Source organism: Lagopus muta, chromosome 3 (genome assembly GCF_023343835.1).
Source record: "Lagopus muta isolate bLagMut1 chromosome 3, bLagMut1 primary, whole genome shotgun sequence".
NCBI classification, from domain to species: domain Eukaryota; kingdom Metazoa; phylum Chordata; class Aves; order Galliformes; family Phasianidae; genus Lagopus; species Lagopus muta.
In genome coordinates, this window is record NC_064435.1 from 37,216,749 (window position 1) to 37,232,899 (window position 16,151).

A 16,151-nucleotide genomic window follows, 5' to 3' on the forward strand; every position below is an offset into this window, starting at 1 on the left:
GACTGCTACTTTTTCAACCCCAGTTAAACCTGTGTTACCAGGGTCACACAGATGCAAGTGAGCGAAGAAAATGGTACAAAGTCTGTGGCTGCTATGCCTCAACTAAAGTAATCAAATACTTCAGCAATCAATGCTCACCTGCCTTTCCAGGGTCACGGACATCATGAGGTTATATGAGGGTGATTCTCTTTGCTGCTTCTCCAACAACAGTACTTTTCTCAAGACAGAAGGCAAAAAAATAAAAAATAAATAAAAATAAATAAAAATAAATAAAAAACTGTGCAAGAAATTAGGAGAATACTGAGCTGATCCAGGCTGGTATGAAGGAGGCAACCTATGCCATGTTATGTGAGGTTACATGAGTATTTCACATTACATAAATGCTGAGATACAAGCAGAAAGGAGGGAAAGACCTCACCTTCCAGATGAGAAACCCAACCATTAGGTTGGCACAGACATTCACTTTTCTCAGTGAATCCGTAGCTTTTCTCTGAAAAACTGAACAGATTCAGCAGGTCAATTTGCATGACTCCAACCTGTGCTCCTATAATTATTCCTTCTGTAGCTGAAAAACTGTTCAATTCTGATATGGGGAAGCTCCTGATGTAAAGCAGAGCACCGAATCCACACCCTAAGGAAAGACAGTAACTGCATGATTATGCTGTAAAGGATGGGTAGAGGTGAGGGTACCTCCTAAGAGAGGCAAAAGCGCATGATGGATCAGACACACCATGGGGTTTCAGGGCATAAGATTTTTTGGATGAGCTTTACTTGGAGCTGTGTGACTGCCTCTGTGCAGCAAACTAGGGATAGGAAGCAAGCCATGGGCAGCTGAGCGAGAGCAGGTGGCTTGTGACCTAAGCAAAAGAGACAGAATCTAGACAGTGAAAATGTTTTTACTGCTTTCAGGCTAAAAGAAAACATTACCTCATGCTGCAGTTCTTGGAAGCAACACAATGACCTTACTAATGTAACAAGACACCTCAGCAGGATAAGACAATCTACATGTCTGAAACCGTGCTGGCCACAGCTGCTATTCACCAGCTAGGATTCATCTGAAGAGCAACTCCACCAGGTGACCTTTTGCTGGATGCTAAGAATCAGGTAACACCACCTGATCAGTCAGCAGTGCCAGGCAGTCTGAGCCAGCTCTTTTCCAGCAGTGTGAGCACAAGGCAGCAGCAACAGCCCTGGTCGGAGGCAGTAGTGGCAGCCTTGGGACTGGAGGATGCAAAATGGAGGGGCCTTGATAGAATCACAGAATCATAAGGGTTGGAAATCCAAGATCATCCTGTCCAACCACCCAGCTACCACCAATATTGCTCACTAAACCATAACATTCAGGACCACGTCTACACTTTTCTTGGACACCTCTACCACCTCTCAGGCAGCCTGTTCCAATGCATGACCACCATTTCTGAGAAGAGATTATTCCTAATATCCAACCTGAACCTCCACTGTCACAACCTGAGGCCATTCCCTCTAGTCCTATCACTAGTTACATGGGAAAAGAGGCAGATCCCCACCTCGCCACAACCTCCTTTCAGGGAGGTGTAGAGAGCAATGGGGTCTGCCCTGAGTCTTCTCCCTTCCGGAATGATTAATCCCAGCTCCCTCAGCTGCTCCTCGTAAGACTTGTGATCCAAACTCCTCACAGATTGCCTTTCTCTGGACATGCTCCAAGGCCTCAATGTCTTTCCTGTGGGGAGAGACCCAAAACAGAACACAGTACTCCAGGTGTGGCCTCAGCAGTGCTGAGTACAGAGGGATGATCATCTCCCTGCTCCTGCTGGCTGCCCTGTTTCTAATACAAGCCAGGATTCCTTCTTGGTCACCTGGGCACACTGCTGGTTCACATTTAGCTGAGCATCAACCAACACCTCCAGATCCTTTTCCTCCACACAGCTCGCCAGCCACTCTACTGCATGGACATGTGGGCAAATGCAGTGCCCAGCACTTGGTCTTGTTGAACTTCATCCCGTTGGCCTCAGCCCATGGATCCAGACTGTCCAGGTCCTTCTGAAGGGCCTTTCAACCCAGGCAAATGAACACTTCCTCCTAGCTTGGTGTCATCTGCAAACTTACTGAGGTTACGCTCATTCCCCTCACCCAATAAAGATATTAAATAGGACAGGCCCCACTACTGACCCTCAGTGAACACCACTCATGGCCAGTTGCCAGCTGGATTTAACTCCATTCACTGCCATTCTCTGGGCCCGTTCCTCCAGACAGTTCTTTACCCAGTAGCATTGGCTGTGAGTGGTTGGAGCCTGGCCCTTGAAAGCTGCAGCACATCAGCAACTTTTTCAAGCTTCAGGGTCAGCCTAGAGCTGCTTGACAGGCTGACTCTAGAACTATCACTGCCAAATTTTAAATGGAAGAGGCTGCCATTGAATTGCATGGAGACCTAAACTCAGAGCTCTGCTTTGAGGAGCTCCTCATTTGTGGATCCTGAAGAGTCAAGGGCAAAGCTATGTGCACAGTGCTACTCTAGATCAAAACTGAGCTCAAATAAAAGTGGAATTGTGGGTGTCTGGCAACAGAGCTCCTTTAGGGTCAGTCAGACTTTCTTCACCATGTCAAATGTCTTCAGTGACCACAGCTTTGAACGAGGATTTTCAAACTCATAGTTAATTTTAAATTGTTCTTTGACTACATTATAGGACTTTCCATGAAATTTCTAAAGCAAAAAAAAAAAAAAAAAAAAAAAGGAGGAACCTGAAAGAGGAAAGATCACAGCATAATTCTGTCTGAAAGCATGAAATATGTTTTTATGATAATTACAGCTTAGTTGTCAGTGAGGTGCTTCAGAAAATGTTGTCTATAGTCCCGGCGTAGGCAGAGCTATAGCAGGATGAATATGCATCCACTATTTATGAAATGCACGGAATGCTAAAGAAGTGTTGTCAACTGCCTGAACACAGAATCATGGAACCATAGAGTTGTCTTAGGTTGGGAGGGACCTTAAAGATCTAGTTCCAGCCCCCTGTCGTGGGGAGGGCTGCTCCCCACCAGCTCAGGCTGCCCAGGGCCCATTCAACTGGCCTTGATTACCTTCAGGGATGAGTCACCCACAGCTTATCTGGTAAGCCTGTGCCAGCACCTCACCACACTCTTAGTGAAAATTTTCCCACTAACATCTAACCTAAAACTCCCCTCTTTTAGTTTAAAGCCATTCCCCCCGTCCTATCGTGACCATGTAGAAAGTTGGTCTCTCTCCTGCTTGTAAGCACCCCTCATCTACTGGAAGGCTGCAATGAGGTCTCCCTGGAGCCTTTTCCTCTCCAAGCCCAATTCCCTCAACCTTTCTTCACAGGAGACGTGCTCCAGCCTTCTGAACAACTTAGTGACCCTCCTCTGGACCTGCTCCAGATCTGCCCTCATTCACACCACAATAACTGCAATTATGTCAGCAAACTTAAACAGATCACAGTGAGGGCTTGAGCATAACGATGCCTGCAGCCTGTCCCTCTTTAGGCAGCAGTATGCAGCAGGCTTGGTGGTAAAAGCAGGCATTGCCTCAGAGTAACCTTAGAATTAAACAATAAAAAGATTACATGTTCTCAAATGGACTACTGTCCAGTAGTCAAAGTAAATACCCGCCTTGCTAACTGTTGTTGACTTTATTTTGTTTTCTGCCAAGACAGACAAATCTGTGAGAGGCACTTAAAAGACAAACAACGAAAATCAAATAATCTTCAGTGTTTCACATAACACGAAAAGAAAGAAGTCACTTCAGAGCAATCAGTGTAAAGCAAATGATTTTTTTTAAACGAAAAGCCAATTTTACATAATTCACCGGTAAACAAGATCCTGCAGACTCTATTTATATTTTTAAAGATAACAATCATTCCTGAAATCTAACTCCTCAGGCAGAAGGAACCTATAGAGATTCTGAAAGATTAAAACACCTTGGCTGATTAAATCACTCTGGGAACAATTCAGTGTGAAGACCGATGTAATTCTTCTTCAAAAGCATTTGTACAACTGTTGATTGACAGGAGATTAAATGTCTCAAAGTCTCCAATAAGTACAGACTTGAGACATACAGACATCCACAAGAACATCAGAAAACCATCAACTGGGAATGATCAGACTGAAGGTTCAACAAACCTTCCGTTTTTGTCAGGTGTAACAACACACAGTGCCAAAAGTATACGGGAATATGTAAACTGTAACTGAAACCTCCTCAGAACCCCTATAAGAAATAGAGATGTGCAACCTACCAGTCCTAACTACCAGGAAATCCTTTTTTCAGAGGGCAGTGAGGCACTGGCACAGGCTGCCCACAGAAGCTGTGGGTGCCCTGTCCCTGGAAGCACTTAAGGCCACGATGGATGGGGCTTTGGGCAGCTTAATCTCATGGGGAGCAGCCCTGTATGATCCTACAGTGATTGTACAGTTCTCTGATTATCAAAAAATATACATAATTTTTTTTTCTGTGATATTCTGGTGTGTTTCAGGAATCCTCTGCTCTAATGTTAAATGCTGGCAGATGCCTTACATGAAGTGCTTGCTCATGGGATCACAAAAGTTTTTGTTGTCCCTGTGATTTGCTCTGCCAGCTGCACCATGGACAGTTTCACCTTTAACTTCATTTGTAGACAGATGAGTGCCAGCTCCCCTGCCTCTTCTCAGCCCATTCTCTGTGCAAGTATCTGATTTGTACCATACAGAGTCTGCAAAAGAATTGTGGACAGTCAGGAACTTTTAGTACCTCCAAAAAGATTTGTCACTTACCACCACAAATTTGCACGACTGGTTGGAAGAACAGGTTGATGAACATTGCCCAAAGAGCTGCATTACCAGATGGGAGGTGATATGGGCCTTGATGACCTACCATGATTTTAGCTCTGCACCCTTCTTCAAAGACAACTTTTCCTTAGGCAGGGGGATAAATACTTCCTCTCTGTTCTTCTCAACATTTCAGCTTGGATGTTCTGGCACAAGCAAGCAAAGCCTCAGGAAAGGTGGAGGTTTTCTGAAAATACACCCTCTACATGGAACCAGTTTATTTAGTGACTAATCTACTTCTCACTTGTAAGAACTCATAACAAGGACTAATATCCTTGTAAGAGTTAGAAGCTGGCATTAAAAATAATGGGGAAGCCTTTAACAGTGTAAGCCACAGTAATTCTATGGGTTCTGCTAAGCATGCCTTTTCACAGGTATTATTCAGAGACAGTGAACCTGTGTAAACAGATCAGGAAATGCTGTCCACTGAAGTTTTAAGATTGTTCTCCTAAGTCTATAAAGAGACCATTGTCAAAGCATCTTTTCTGAAATTTGACAATATGATAAACAATTGGCAAATCTGCAGAATTTGTTGAAACCGTAATTGAATGATATGGGTGCTGGATACAGATATACTGGGTAAGTGGATTTGCAGAGATACCTGTGGGTACCTGACATTAGGTTCCTACTGGAGGCATTTTGGTGCCAGAAGGTAGACAGCTGGTTGCCATTCAGTAACCAAGCTGAGGCTCCCAGTGCAAGCAGAGCAGAGCTAAGAGCTGAAGGGCCACACCAGTCTCACCCCAGGAGTGGTTTCTAAAGTTCTGTGTTGGCATAAGTTACATGCTTATTCCCTGGCCTAGTACTTTACTATTCTTTTTATGATTTATATTGTTGTCACACAGATCAGGACTTTCTTGTAAGAATTATACAAACACGGAATAAAAATGCTATTCCCAAGGAGGTAATAATCTAAGCAAAATACACGGTGAGAAGCATCCATCTAGAAGAGGAGAAGGAAACAAGGAGGCAGTGCTGCCAGGATGCCAACTAGTGGTCTGATAGACCAACAGGTTGACAGAGGCCAAGTTCATCACCGGCACTGAGAGCATCTGTCTCCATCTGGTCAGACCTAGGGCATGGGATAGCAGATGACAGACAGGTGAGGAGTAACCTGTGAAGCTACTTGAAAGTGAAAAAAAGAACAATTTGTCTTTGATTCTGCAAAGGGTGTAGAAGTCAGCAGAGCAGGGTCACAGTATAAATAAGTTACCTTTGCCACAGAAATAGGAATAGATGTAACAGGAAAGCACCAGAAAATGGCAACAATACCAAAAGAGCTGGAAAGGAGCCCATGGGCGAGCATTTTGTTCAGAGGATGGATAGGAAAGGCTGTATCCTAGTGGCAGTTACCAGAAGCCAAGAGATAACATTTTAAGAGGAGCAGCACTAATTGTGACAGAGACTGCCAACAGTGACCAATGGTGAGGATGGAGCATTGCTTTTGAGACTTGATGTGGCTGAAGATTTTAGGAAGAAGTTTGAATGAAGCAAATGTAAATACTGCTTGTAGAAAGAAGTCAGCACTTGTGCAAGCTTAGGAGCAAGACAGAAAGGAACATGGCATGACCATAACTTGCGAGCTTGTGTTGGGAAGCAAAACAGCAAGAAAGAACAAAAGTTAAGGGAGAACAAAAGTTAAATGAGAGACGGGGATTAGCAGGAGGTACAACAGGATGGAGTCAGAAGAAACACAGGACAGCTCTGTAATTGACACTTTAGTGGAAAGCATGAACGTATGTTTCCAGAGTAGTCTCAGATTCTGTTCCAACCAGTTACTGCTGTAAATAAAATACCACAGTCTGAATTCACATGCATGTACTTACACAAATATTTGTGAGCGCTCTGATCAAAGTTATTAGGCGATAATGTTCAGCCTTGGAAGCTGGCCTTGAACAGCATTTATTAAGGTGTTCCACTACTACTGCTATTGCTAAAGATCAGTACACCAAACTGCACTGCCAACCAGCCTTGACCCTTTGTGCAGTGGACTACCAGTAAAATAATATATTTGGAGCCTGCCAAATAAAACACATGCGACTGTCAGCAGCACTGTGTAACCATTATTATAATCCCTGTATAGCCAAAATTATGCTGCGCAACAAGAAGTAGCTAAAGAAACACAGAATTTTCTCTGCTTGCTATGCTTATCCATGGGGATAATTATATTTTTAGGCAGGTGTTTTTTTATAAATCAATAGCTTCAAGTTTCTAGCTTCAGTATAATACTTTCAGCAGTGAATACATGGTGACATAAAAAGAAGGAATGAGAAAAACTGGGTGCCACGTATATGCAGATTGAAATAATTTACATTAGCAGCACTAACAAGGGGTTTGATTGATTTTTGCCCACATGCAGGTATCCACAGCCATTGCAAATGCCCTGAGGTATCCCAGGTAACCTCCAGGCTCACTTTATAAAGATATCTGGATCCTGTAAGCCAAATGTCAAATCTGTCAACATGCTAGTGTCTTAAAGACCTCAAGAATTCAGAGGTCTGGTTATGGGGTGGCAGCCTAACCAAGCCTAAACCTTCACTGTCATGGTAGCTGGAAATGCATAGAGATAGATACCAGCATTTAAGCTTCTTAATTTTTTAACTGAATCCTATTCTCAGTGTTGAGGACCACCAAAAAACAACAATCTTTGAATTCAGTTTTGGTCCTTGATTTTTAAAATAAAGTTAGATGAACAACAGATAAACAACTGTAGAACAATGATCCTGCACTGGAGGCTATTGTTCACAGTCACCCTCTGAAAGGGAATCCTGGAGATCAGGTATTCTTGGTTTATGCATCATATTAGGCAATTTGTGAAAAAGCCAAGGGAGTCAAGACTGCAACAGATCTGGTAAAACATTTCAAACAATGGTTTCTGTAGAATAACGCAACATCTGAAATAGTATGTGTGATTTGACATAATGAATCACAGGGGATGGAATAAAAAAAATATTTTCTTTCACTTTGTTCAAAGTGAAGCAATTCTGGTTTTACGCCCATTTGAAAAGCTTTCATTTCAAAATTACTGCAAATTAAAGGATTAAAGATGAAAAATACCATTGTTTCACTTGATCTCTGTTGGCTGTTGTGATGTTTTAGTTTGCTGAACATTTTCATATATTTTGCTTCAGGTTAGATCTGGGGACTGACTACCATCTAGCTCCTTCCAAAATGAATTATTTCCATAGTTTCCTAGTAACTACAACTTCTGCTTTTCTGTTTTAACCACAGAACCATTCACTTTCTCCTACTATGGGTCATATATCGAAGTCTACCTGAACAGCTTTTTATATTGAAAACATTTAGCAGCCACTTTGGACTTTTTCAGCAGTAAAAGTTCCCCAAAATACAAGGGAGTGGCCTCTTTCCAATCTCATCAACATCAGAAGGAATTTAAACTAAAGCTTCTTGATGAAATAATTCAATCTGTAAAGCTTTTGAAATTCTCCCTTGTAATCACTGTTACAAGGGCAGAAAGGGGCGTTGTTACTATTAACTTAAAATCACATGAGGGAAACACATTAAGACAGATTCCAAGGACAGTTGTGTACCTGCTGCTCTATACACAAATGTGGACTCATCAAACCACTCCTGTTTGCTGACTTTAAATTTTGGTGCTTGGAATCATAGAATAATAGAATTATTTAGGTTGGAAGAGACCATCAAGATCATTAATTCCAACCACAGTCTCATGATTGTGGTAGGTTTCCTGTTCAAATCAGGCAGCGAGATGCCCATGGCACAAACCCTTGAAAGTCAATAGAAAGTGCTTTAAAGTTGTAGAGCTGCATCACTATTATTTTAAAAAACAATGGGAAAAAATACAAATTGCCAATCAAGAAGCAAAGCAAAGTCAGTAACTGATATTTCATAGCACTACTACGCGGTTTTATTTGCTGTTTATTCTGGTAAGCATCCACGTATTATGCTTGGTGATGCAGATGTTTCTTACCAACATGAGAATTGTATTAATTTGCTTCTTTTACATAGAGCAATATAGAACAATACCTATTCATAAAAGAAAAAAAGCCCAATTTGCTAGGCTCACTGGTGCAAGGCTATCCAACTCCATCATTAAATTTCACTCCCAAAACACAGTAAGAAACGACATCAATCATATCCTTCAAAGGAAGAATTTTAAAGAAAGCTGAAGACAACGGGAAAATTCTTCTGCATAAGAAGTACATTTTACCCAGTAGAAGCACATTTTACTTATCAGATCGAAATTGATTCTTATTAAAAAAAAAAAAATTAGAATTCAAGGGTACAAAGACATTTTATCTTTTGGTTTCTTACCCTTTCTCAGCACCAATTCCCATCATTTGTAAAACAAGTTGTATCAAGTCCGCATTCTAAGAGTTTTCTCTCATGGTGTTGGATCCCATTGATCCCCACACCTCCTTCTTTTCATTTGGCATGTACATCACTTCTATGGTTTCTGCCCATGCCGCTGTGCATTACTCGATCTGTTGGTCCCTTACTAAGTCTGGAGAATAGGGTGAAAGAACTTTGGGGTACAAATGAATGAGAGGAGTTTTCGACCTAAGTCATAACATAATTCACTCCTCTTTTTTTTATCTCAGTCTCAGTATTGCTAGCAAGAAAAGAAGAGCTTTATGCAACAGATTCAGTGCTTGTAGAAAGAGGCTCAGAAGCAAAGTCACGTTTTGCTGCTAGATAAGTTTGTTTGTGGTTTTGGGCTTAAAAATGAGAACAAACCTCTTTTGACTTCTGTAGCAGTCCAGACTGATTGCTCTGCTTTGGAAAATAGAGAAGCAAGAAAAGAAAAGAAAAAAAAATAAAAAGGAGAAATTCTTCCACAGCTAGGTTGCAGTACCTGCAGTTTTTGGCATGACATGAGTTGACAGATCAGCTGCAATAAGATCTCAAAGCCCATTACTGAGATGACAATGCAAAAGTGCATTACCTTAGGTTAAAGGTGATAATCATCCACTTAGTCAAAAATGGTGAGGAAAGATAGAAGTCCTCAACATCTAGGATGCAAAAGTTGGAAAAGCAATGAGAAAAGAGAAATTCATAGTAAGTAGGGACATTAGGGACCAGCCACCACCCTCTCTCATGATAAACAAGGTCTTTTGTTGTTATGTAATTAGAACGACTGAAGTCAGAAAGCCCCTCAGGGTCCCTCTGGTCCAATCCCCGATCCAGCAGGGACACCCAGAGCAGGGGTCCATGCCCATACCCAGGCACCTGCTGAAGATCTCCAAAGAGGAGATTCTCCAGCCTCTGGGCAGCCTGTACTGGTGCTCTGCCACCTGCACAGCACAGAAGTGCTCCTGGTGTTCAGAGGGAACCTCCTGTGTTCTAATTTATGCCCACTGCCTCTTGTCCTGGTAGGGGCTCCACTGAAATGAGGTTGGATCCATCCTCTCTGCACCTCTCCTTCAGGTATTCACAGACATTGATGAGAATCCTTATGAGCCTCCTCTTCTTCAGTCCCAGCTCAGCGTCAGCCTCCCCTGATAGGGGAAGTGTTCCAGTGCCTTCATTCTCTTGGTGGCCCTCTGCCGGACACTCTTCATTATGACCATGTCACTCTTGTTTTCAGGGGACCAGAAATGGACACAGTACTCCAGGGGCGGCCTCACCAATGCTGAGTAGAGCATCCACTTATTGCATCCACTGGTATTTGCGGCCAACTTCACTCTGAATTCCCTGTATTTTGCCTCACTGAAGAGATGAGGCTCATACTTCCAATGCAATTCCTGTCTTTTACCTCTCCCTTCAAATTAAAAAGGCTTCATTCTGGGCATAGAAGGGTTGAGAGTCTCTCAGAGGTTGATACCTCCTGAGTAGTAGCAACAGAGAAGCAACACAAAAGAGATTGCAGATGTTTAACGTGAAAAATTTAGCTTATCAAAAAGGGAGGAAATCAAAATGCATTAATGACACTTGTATCAAATATGACAATCTTCCACTATTGAATTGAGGATTAATTATTTCCTCTTCCTTCAACTTTAAAAGATATCTTGCCAATGACTTCTTAAATATGCACCTCAAAAGATGGCTCTCAGAAGGCAAACCCTTGGGATACAAAATTATCCAAAGAACGTAAACTTTAGTTAGAAAAGATGCTGCTATACGATCAGCCTAATTAGCCATCCAAGCAAAAAAAAGTCAGGTCAGTACCCACTACTCAAGTAGAATCAGTAGCTGCAAAATGGATAAGGCGCAATATACTAAAAGAAGCTCTGAGAGCACAGAATGAAAACGTTGTCAGAAGACTCCCTCAGTTACTGGGACAGATGCTGAAGCAGGCAAGAATACAAGGAACATGCTTGACAACTATGAAAGGACAGCTATATAGCATGGAAAGTGTAGGCTACAAGCTCAGTGAGTGCTATGAGGCCTGAAGTAAGAAGGCAGCATCCTTTATTGTCACATTTGTTGCAGCTTTTCTAGATGATCTGCCACAGATCATGATCTGTTCCTCAGACTGACAGCACAAAAAGGAAAGAGGAATCCCCTATTTATTTGCTATGATCAGCTCACACAGTCTTTCTCTAATTAACTGCCCAACATTAATGCAAACCAGAAAGTAAAACTCTTCCCTAGTGTTAATAGCTGCTTCTCATTTGCTTAACTGCCACATTCAAGTATGGCCTCCAAAACATTCTGACTTCTTAAAGGTCTAACACTTCCCTCTTGGTAGGAAATGCAAGTTACAAGCAGAATCATTTCCCGCCCCCCCCCCCCACTGAGAAGACAAATACTACCATGTCCTCAACTAATCATGCTGTAGTTGATCCTTGATGAATAGTCTGGTTCCTTAGACCAGTAGCTTTGGCATCTCCTGGTTGTTTATTTCTGTAAAACCCTAACCCACATTATTTTTTCCTATCTAATAATAAAATTATAGATTTTTTTCATCCTGTCTTGCAGACATTAAAATACCCTTTTAACCATAGACGAGCTCTCTATAATAACAATGAAACCGTTACAACTGAATTTCAAGTTCTTCTGAATATATATATCACAAATACTACTTATTATTGACTGGAAGGGAGTCAAATTTGTTCCACTAAGCACAGACTTAAGTCTATTACCAGTATGTAGTCTTCTCTACAGTATAGCTGTATCACTGTTGTAACAATACTTAACAAACCGTTCTGTGCTCATACAGACAGCAGTGCTATCTCAGCTTACTATTCTAAGAATGTTCATGGAGTGAAGAGCATGTTTGTTGGTGGCCTTGGCAACAAGTGAAGGCTATTTGGTAATCTCTAACTCCAGGTCACCTCTACCTTCTCTGCTTGCGCAGCAGATTGGGTAATAAAACCTATAAAGACAACTAAGGCAAACAGACCTTGCCAGGTTGGCGCGTTCTAACTTCTACATGTTCAGCTAAACTGCTGTTTCAAAAGAGAAAGAAACAAGAGAACAAGTATTTATCTGACATACGTTTTCTCTACACCAAAACCAGAGATTGCGTACATGTGTGCATCAACTTGGAGATCCACAGAAACAACAATTTTATTGCAGCATCACTCAATTCTGTTCAGGACCCAAGAGTGAGAACTGGAGAAACCAATAACCAATACCCATTAAACTGATTTATTTTATTTTTATTCTTGAAGTTTTACTGCAATCAGCCTAGAAAACAGCAACTAGTCAGTCAGCATTTTAGGAATTGCAGGCAGAGAGATACAATGCCAACCACAAAAAAAAAACACCTTAGGAGCAAAGCATCAAACTTAATTATTTTCATGTGTTTACAGGCAGGCCAATAGTCTTAAGTAAACTGCTCTGAGCACAGAATGACATGTAGACATTAAGCACTGCAAGATTGACTTAAAGAGATTTTCTGTATAAGGACATTTAGCTGAGTAAATAACAAGTAAAAACTGCTCTGTGGAAGAGGTCATTGCAGGTTACAGGAATAACATGAAGAACTAAAGTTCTTCAAAGTTCTATCTAGTTTTCTCACATTTACTTGCTGACAATGGAACCTACTCTACACCTTTATCATACATGCAACCTAAGCTTCATTTCTTTACTTGGACTGTAGGATCTTAAAAAACAGAGCCGTCCTCCAAAGGCTGAGATCTGCAACAACAATACAAAAAGTAATGCTTACTCATACTGAGTCCTTTGGTGGACAAAGTCCATGAATGGTCAGATTTAAATGTGAAATATCAAAACAACAAGGAACGGAGGGAGGGAGAGAGGGACAACTCAACAAACGGCCAACAAGCTGCATGTTGTACTATACAAAGAATAGCTAGTCTCCCTTTTACTGGTTGTAAAGATAAACCTGAAATACACCTGGTACCACTCAGTGATACAGCTGAGCCTTCCCAGTATTCATATTTAAGACAGGATTTGACTTCATTGCCTTTCTCTGAGCAGACCCTTTTAAGGTCTATCTCTCCAGATGAAGCATTCAATCCCTTCACGCAGACCAGGCTTATCTTCAGTGGTGATCACAGGTCTAAGACCTGTGGCTGTTACCAGGGAAGATTCCTTAAAGAACCAAATGAGTTACTAGACTGTAAGAGCAGGAACAAATCATTTAGTGAAAAAATCTAAACATAACCATCTGTCTATATCCATTTATGCTTGGTCTTCTGCTTTCAACAGTTCCTTTTAGACTAGGGGATGTGGGGACCGCTGTGGAAAGTAGCACAGCTTTCGTAAAGATACACAGCTTTAAAAGCTATACAAATGATTTTATAGTTACCGGAGCTGAGAGCATAGACATGTTCAGAACAAAACTCAATAAAAACGTGATACAAATGGAAATAAGGGCTATGAGTTTGACATGCTCCTTTATAGACAATACGTGGCAGTAAAATTCTGCATTCAGAGCCAAAATGACCTCAAATCAGATTTTAACAACCAGCTTAACAGATGAAGTATTCAAACACAAGCACAAATAAGTTCCACACCTGACTCTTCTTCATCAGTTGCAAACTTTCTCATAAAACTAGCACTTGCATTTGCACATTCGGGCAGAAACTTTTATCTCTGAAGTCTCAATTAAAACAGATTAACTAAGTTAGAGCAGAAAGACTTATAAGGATATTTATGTTCTGAACCTCTGATAAATCATGATTTAACTGAACTTGATTAGGGTCAATTGCAAGATAAACACAAGTGAATTACCTTCACCGAAACATCTGCACAATACAAACTCTAAAATTCCGTGACATTAAGTGGTCCAAAACTCTGTAGACAGCTATTAACATGAAACAATTAGTAAAATTAAATTTGATACTCAGGAAACTTGTTTTATCTTCAAAATGCACTTACCTGGTAATCTTGGAAGGTAGAGATAGTAAACAGTTGTTTGTTGTTGTTTTATATTATTTACTTTTAGTAGAATCATAGAATAACTTGGGTTGGTAGGGACCTCAAAGATCATCCAATCCCCTGCCATGGGCAGGGCTGCCCCCTACCAGCTCAGCTGTCCAGAGCCCCATCCAACCTGGACTTGAATGCCCGCAGGGATGGAGCATCCACATCTTCTCTGGGCAGCTGTGCCAGCACCCCACTGCCCAATGAGTAAACAACTTTTTCCTAACGTGCAATCTAAATCTTCCCTCTTTCAGTTTAAAGCCATTCCCCCTTATCTTACTGCTATCAGATCACGTAGGAAGTCACTCTGCTTTCTGCTTTTATGTTCCCTTAAAGTACTGGAAAGCCACAATTAGGTCCCCTTAGAGCCTTCTCCACACTAAAAGTCCAGCTCTCTCAGCATGTCTTCTTAAGAGAGGTGCTCGAGCCCTCTGATCATCTTCATGGCCTCCTCTGGACCCATTTCAACAGCTCCACATCCTTCCTGTACTGGGTGCCCCAGGCCTGGACACAGTTCTCCAGCTGGGGGTCTTACAAGGGCAGAGTAGAGGGGGAACAATCTTCTCCCTCTCCCTGCTGGCCACCCCTTTTCTAATGCACCCCAGGATACAGCTGGCCTTTTGGGCTGCAAGCACACACTGCTGCCTCACGTCCAGCTTTTCTTAATGGAAATACTGAGGATGCACAGTGAGGTACTTAGCATCTTCTACCTTTAAGCATGAAATAGCCATCACAAATTATTAATTGCAAGTATGACCAGCCAAAAGCCAAGTAAACTGCTCTCCAAATACTAAACCATTTCATTCTATCTTGTCACAGTAGAAAAACCCATACATACTGTGTTTAATTAACCAAATCTTAAAGAAAACCACCATCATAACAACGAGAATTAAAACAGTAGTTGATTCTCACATGGATTTGTTGCAGTAGTTCATATATTAAAGAATGTGTTTTAATTTCACTTCAGAAATACCTGAATTAATCTTTCATCTCTGTACAAGATTCTAATTTTCATTATTATTTTTTTTATTAGAGCCCTATCATACTTCCCTCCCACCCCGTGAATGAATGCTTTGAATGAATGTTTTGAGCTTTAAGATAATTTCTTCAGCTCTTAAATCATTTCCACTTATTTTGTTTCCCTAATTTCCAAAGCTCTTCAGTAGGACAAGCACCATAAGACGTAATGAGTTCACTACTAACAAACATATGGATAAAAGTAATCTCCCAATCATGAAGAAAACTCCATAAACCTCAGAGGAATAGGGACAGTTCTGCTAAATTTTTTTCCTGCTGTCTTTCAACTCTTTTTTAGTGCTTTCCAGACTATTCATGCCTTCCACGGTTAATTCCAGGTTCATATCTCAACATTCAGCTGCATAAAGGATACAGTTTGATCCGATTGCTATAATTCACTAAGTGTTGAACACGAGTGCTGTGACATTTATCACTGCATTAATTGTTGGGTTTTTGAAGTTTACCCTCAAACAGTTGATCAGCTGAAGATCAGCTGAACAGTCCTAGTCTTAAGCTTTCCAAAAACCCACTCCAACAATATGCAACTCACAGAAACAACACAAGCTTACTGCTCTCTGTGTGACATCATTTCAATCCTTATTATTCTGTACTCTTGCCACTCACTGCCTTGTCTGCCCTTAGAACTGCACATGCCTTGGCTGAGGCCTGACAGGCTTGAACAGCATGAGCAAAGAGAAGGAGCAGTCTGTTCCTCCTGCAGAACAATGCCATTTAAAGGCCGTGAGAGCTTTCCCTGAGCGCAAGCAACTAAGCAGGGAGCTGCTAACTGCACCTCTGAGCACTGAGAAGCTCTTACTTGGTTCGTTTAATATTAAGAAAGATTTGCATTCAGAGTGAGAACAACATGATCTAGTTGTTAGCATACACGAGTGCAACCAGTAGTCAGATTAAGGCAGAATGTTTACAGACTTCTCAAAATGCTGCTGAAAAAACATCCAAACCAACAAGCCTGATTATGTTTGCCCAGAATAAATGATTACAAAAATGGGAGTGGCGTCCAA